This window comes from Panthera leo, chromosome C2 (genome assembly GCF_018350215.1).
Source record: "Panthera leo isolate Ple1 chromosome C2, P.leo_Ple1_pat1.1, whole genome shotgun sequence".
In the NCBI taxonomy this organism is placed as follows: Eukaryota; Metazoa; Chordata; class Mammalia; order Carnivora; family Felidae; genus Panthera; species Panthera leo.
In genome coordinates this window covers 137,095,299-137,101,227 of record NC_056687.1, presented here as the reverse complement: position 1 = coordinate 137,101,227, position 5,929 = coordinate 137,095,299, and positions in this window count along the sequence as shown.

Genomic DNA, 5,929 nt, shown 5'->3' with positions numbered 1-5,929 from the left:
AAACCAACGTCAAACCTCAGTGACTTGCATATAAATAAATATAGATTTTGTTCAAATACATAAATGTTGGCAGGGGTTTGGCTGATTTCCATATGTTTGGCTGGATACATGTCTCTAGGATTCCGATCACATTTGTCTCTGTTCCACGATGTCTCATTCTTGTGGCTCAGGCTGAGCAGGTAACCACTATCTGGGGCATTTTCTTCTCATAGATCAAGGAGCACACAGGACAAACTAAACCATGAAAGCACTTTTAAATACTCTGTTCAGATCATGTCTTCACCAAACCAAGTCACCTGGCCAAGGCCAGCATTGACAGGGTGAGGAATATACCCAGCATAGAGTGGGAGGCAATGCAAAGACACATGCCAAAGGGGTGAATAACTGGGAATGATGATCCAATCTACCACTGTTATAATGTCCACTTGTCACTGCTTCCATATTTTCATGCCCAGTGGACACAGTCCTGCCCCACTCTGCTGTTTTGTCATCTCAGACTTTATGGCCCCAACTTGGCTATCTTGGTGTTGAAGAGTCTAAGTTGCCTGACTTCTTACATAGAATTAGAGGAAGTAAAAGGGTGACTGAATTCTGATCAGAGACTGGATAGGTCATAAAAAAAAGAAAATATATAGGTGTCTTGGTCTCCAAATAATGCTGAAATAAATGCCTCTCAAGCAGGCGGAAGGAAAGAAAAGACTGCATATGTTTGAACATCGTCGCTATTTTGTCTTCAAGCACTATCTAATCATTGGTAGAAAATGGAGGATAGATTCTAAGTTGTTCTGCTTGTCTACATAATTCATTTCATTCTTTTATTGTTAAGCACTTATGTTAATAAAAGGTGAAATGAATTAGCATTTGTATAACACTCATTTATCTTCCTACTAGGCATCCTAATTTTTTTTCAATCTGAACTGCTCTCCACTTCCAGTCTGCCATGTGAACTTAGTATCTCGAAAGATACTAAGATGTATTTTAAAATCTCCCAATAGGAAGCATTCTCTGATATACTAACTATTCTACACACACACACACACATACACACACACACACACGTGTTCACACACTCCTTTCTCTTTCATCACTCTCTACCCCTGGCACAAGAGTTAGCATTCCTCTATTGTGCAAAGTCGGGTTTATATCTATTCTTTTTATCCCATTATATTCTTTATACCACTGCAGTGCAATTTACTTACACCTATATCCTCACACTAGACTATTTCTTGACATCAGAGGTTGTGTGGAAATCATCCCTCTACTATAAATAGCAAGGTGGAGTATACGACGCCTCTTTATCAAGTTACAACTTCTCTGAGCTTTACTAGTGACCTCACAATATTATTAAGATTAAATAAGGTAATGTACTTAAAATGCCTATCAGGGATACACAAGGTGGTTATAAATATGCTGAATCTGCATAGGAAGTTATAGCACACACATGCTTCTGTTATCTAATTGGTCCTTGAAACCACCTATCGGATACATAAAGAGATGCTATTAAGTCTCATTTTTGCAAATGAAGAAACTGAGGCTGAGAAAAGTTGGAGCAGGAGCTAGGCTTCCCTGAGATAACATGGCTTAAGTACTAGGCAGATTATACAGGAATCCAACTCAAAACGTTGCATGAGTGCCCAACTGATCTAAATGATTTTTTTCATGTGGTGTGGCAGGAAGAAGTACAGGATCACAATGACCAAAACCAGAGAGAAAAGGGCATTTAACTAAGGCTTTTGGTTTTGTTTTGTTTTGTTTTGTTTTTGCAAACAACAGGGAAAGAAGAAAATAGCAGTTATTCTCTGCACCTCCTGCTGGTCATTACACTCTCTTGCTTCCTCAACTCCCTAAATTCCTTTCAACTTCTTCCTGGTAGACTACCACCATGGAAATCTACAAAAACTCCTTCACGAACAAAGTCCAGTGCTGCTCTTCACTAGAGTCCATCTACGTCAAGCTTCTTCCCAGCAATCTACGCTTTTTGACTAAATAGACAAAAGTGAAAAACAGTAGGAAAATAATTGCTTTTATGTATAATGCAAAAAGCAATTATTCCCTTTTGTGTTGAAGTCCAAAGAATCTGCATAGATGGCTTTGTCACGGAAGTCAAGTCGATCCCTTACTGCCAAATGGCATAGCCCACTTCTGAGTTAATGATGCATTTTGGTTTTTAATACTCTAGTGACTGAAAGAACTGTAATGAATCTCCCTGACTTGAATTTCAGGGCATGGACCTGCTAATCAATGGCTTGGAAAAGTCACCTTCAAGGTTGTCAAAGTGCTACATTATGCTTTATTTCTCCTGGTGTAGAAAACTGTTCTCTTTTCTTATTCAAGATTATACTGCTTGCGTACTTGGGACTTTATCAAAAGCTAAAGAACATCCCGGCATCATTTTCATGGGGATTATCATCCAAATCCTATTAGATTCCTGATCAAAATACCCCAATTTGAAAATGCACATACAGGGAAAGGGTGGGATTATAAACATTGCAGGGTGTTCTTTCTCAATTGCCTTTTTTTTTTCTGGTGTGGTTACTGTGGTGGTTTGGCTTGAAAATTTCAAATATAATAGAAAGCAATTGAGGCCGGAGAAATGTCCAGCATGCCAATTACACAAATTCGCCCGTCTCATTTACATTCCTCATGGGAGGCATATGTGCTATGATAGAACAGCAGTCCTTGATGTCTTTGGGAGCTCGGGGATTTCTTTTATCTCTTCTTCTTAATTTGCATTAGTATTTAAATTGGACAATGTGCTTTCTGTTTAAGCTGACATACGAGTGTTGCATGAGTCTGTTTGAAGCCTAACATGCCAGCGAGTGATAGCAACCCGGAAGAGACAGAAGTATCTGGTGCGTTCTGATCACCATCATTCTCCTATTTAAAATTCTCCAATGTGTTCTTAGCTATGGGGCAGTCCTAACTTCCTTTCTGTCACCTCTTTTTCTTTCCCCTTTCTTCTCTGCTCAAGCAACTTCTACTCCTCTAAAGCTCAGCTCAAGTACCAACTTCCTGGCAAAGTCCCTTCCCATTCCCAGTCTGTGTGGTCATTCTTTTCCTTGAGGCTCTTATAGCTCCCTCAACGTGCCTGGAACGTAGTACCTAACACCTCACACTGCATTTATTTATATGTATTTTTATTTCACTAAAAGTTGAAACCTTCAAGAGCAAAAAAGGTCTTATTGGCGGTTGGCTCCCTTTCTTAGTACAGTACATGGACTAGAGCAGGAGCACAAATGTTTACTATAGAAGTAAGTATATTCTGTCAGGGAAGAACGATCAGAGTCATGATGGACAGACTCTGGCTACGTTGGAACCACTCTTGAATTGTTTTCCCCTCCTCTACCAAGAGGGAAGAATTATTTTTAGGATCTCTAACATATCTTTAAAAAGTCATAGGGAACTTCCAGTCTTAACTGATTTACTGGCCAAAGCAGATTGGACCTGTGCAGGTCACAGCTTCCAAGGGATTTTTTAATAGCTGGTTAAATGCAAAAGAAGCACACACGCCCCAAGGCTCTTTGCAGGCAGATATATTTTTAGAAAAGCAATCCTCTTCTGAGGGGATGGCAAAGCTTAAATTATAAAACCCAGAGTATTTGTCTGCCTTTTAGTAGCGCTATTATAGCAGACAGACCTCAGGGGTATATGGATTTATTCTAAAGGTTAGCTTAGTTGCTTACCAAGATTTAACTGATTGGAACTGCAGTATATTTTATTGTGACCACAGTCCAATAGTGAGATCTCTGCAGCCCAGCAGCAGGGCCTCCTCATCACTTTACCTCTCTGCACACCCACTCAGCCAGGCTGAACAGGGACTTGCAGGGACTTGCATTACTTGAAAAAGTAATGGCAGGGTTGCAGGCACAATATATAAACAAGCAATTCAGAGAAAAAAAAAATTGGACAGATTACGACCAACAAACCAAAGAGAAATATTCTTTCTTATAAATATTCAGAACTTAAAATAATGATGATATGCCATTTTCCCCATAGAAAATGTAACTATTTAAAGAATAAAGGCTATAAACTGATCCCCAACTTTTACTACATATACTGTAAGAATAAATTCGAAGAGGACAAGAGACTTAGATGTTCATGTAATCTGCGGTTCCATAGGGCTACTTCCCAGAATCTAGCCTAAAAAAGTAACCAAAGGTGGGGCGCCTGGGTGGCTCAGTCAGTTGAGTGTCCTACTTTGGCTCAGGTCATGATCTCACGGTGCGTGGGTTCGAGCCCCGCGTCGGGCTCTGGACTGACAGCTCAGAGCCTGGAGCCTGCTTCAGATTCTGTGTCTCCCTCTCTCTCTGCCGCTCAAAAATAAAGAAACGTCATGCCCTCTCTCTCTGCCTCTTAAAAATAAGGAAACGTAATAAAAAAAAAAAAGTAACCAAAGGTGGGTTATACTTATAAACATGTTTGTTTAATGTTATTGTAATAAAAACTTACAAACATGCTTCATGCTTACCATGAAGAATTTCCCTAAGTGATAGCTTACATAAACAGTTTTATAAAAAATAACCACAAGAATCTGTAAAAAAGAAAAACCAAAACAACATCAGTTTAGGAGCCATATATACAATAGGTTTACATCTTGCAAACGTGTTTTGGCCAAGCAGCCTTGGAATAGGACTTGGCATTTCTGTGCCTTGCCAATCAGAAGTCTTAATTCACCAGGGATTTATTGACACATGGACATTATACTAAAAATTCACTCAAATGTGTGAGTTGCAGGGCAGGTATACACTCACACAGAAAACATGATTCTCCTCTGAAATTCTCCAATACTCATCCTGAGATCTACCTCCTGATTGTAAGCCTCCATCTCTACTTTTTTTCCTTTGCCCCATTCAAGGCACCGAATCTTCCCTGGCTCTTGCGCTAGGATCTGAGCAGCTCCCAGCCACCTACTGCTATCACACACTTGAAATTAAGCTGGGAGCCAACGCACAGCACATTTTAAATATTTCAGCACAAATAAAATAGTGTAAAATATCTTATCAATCATTTTATAGAGAAATTATATGTTTGATATCTTGGTTTAAATAAAATGCATTAAAATTAATTTCATTTGTTTCTTTTTATTCTGTAATATGGCTGATAGAAAAAATAAATTTCATACGTGGCTTGTGTTATACAGCTGGAAAGGCAAAAGTGGAATTTAGATTTTCAGACTCAATTCCTTTTATTTATCCTCAGGATTAGTCTAAACCACGACCACCACCGCCAACAACAAAACTTCATTTCTCTTCTTATGCTGAAGATGCTGGTCTTTTCCTGAAAAATTCTCAACACTTTACAGGTTTACACAAATATACATGCACAAATTATGAAATGCGATTATACAGTATTGAAGTATCCATTGTTAAAGAACTCCTCTTCTGTTACCAGTGATTTAGAGCACAGTTAGTGATGATTTATTCAGAGAGAATTTCACGTGGAAGCCAGAGGGATGTGGTATGTAAAATCCACAGGATGGCTACATTAGCAATGTTTAAGCCTTTGAAATCTTTCTTTGGCTGAGAATGTTGCAATATAAGAAAACAAGGAGTGTCAGGGTAGTGGGCATTTTACAGTCTTTGGAGTCAAGTTTCCCGATTTGGAAAGCAAAGCAAAAGATATGAGTAGACTCTGAGTCTGGTTGTGAATGGGGCAATTAATGATTTTTAAAATGTGTATTACGCTACCCGTGAAAGGGCCCTGGTCAAGTCTTTCGCTGTCCCCAAGGCACAATGTGCAGGAACATTATAGGGCAGTGCCACTCAAACTGATCTGGGGAGCAGGGGCAGTATGTGGACTGCAATATGATACCTGCACAATTTGACAGTAAGCATTTAGAAACTTTAGAGCAATTCGCTAAAGTTTGCAGAATGAAATAATAAAGTTTATAGTTTTGTGACTTATTTTCTTTAGAAAATCACTTTTATTA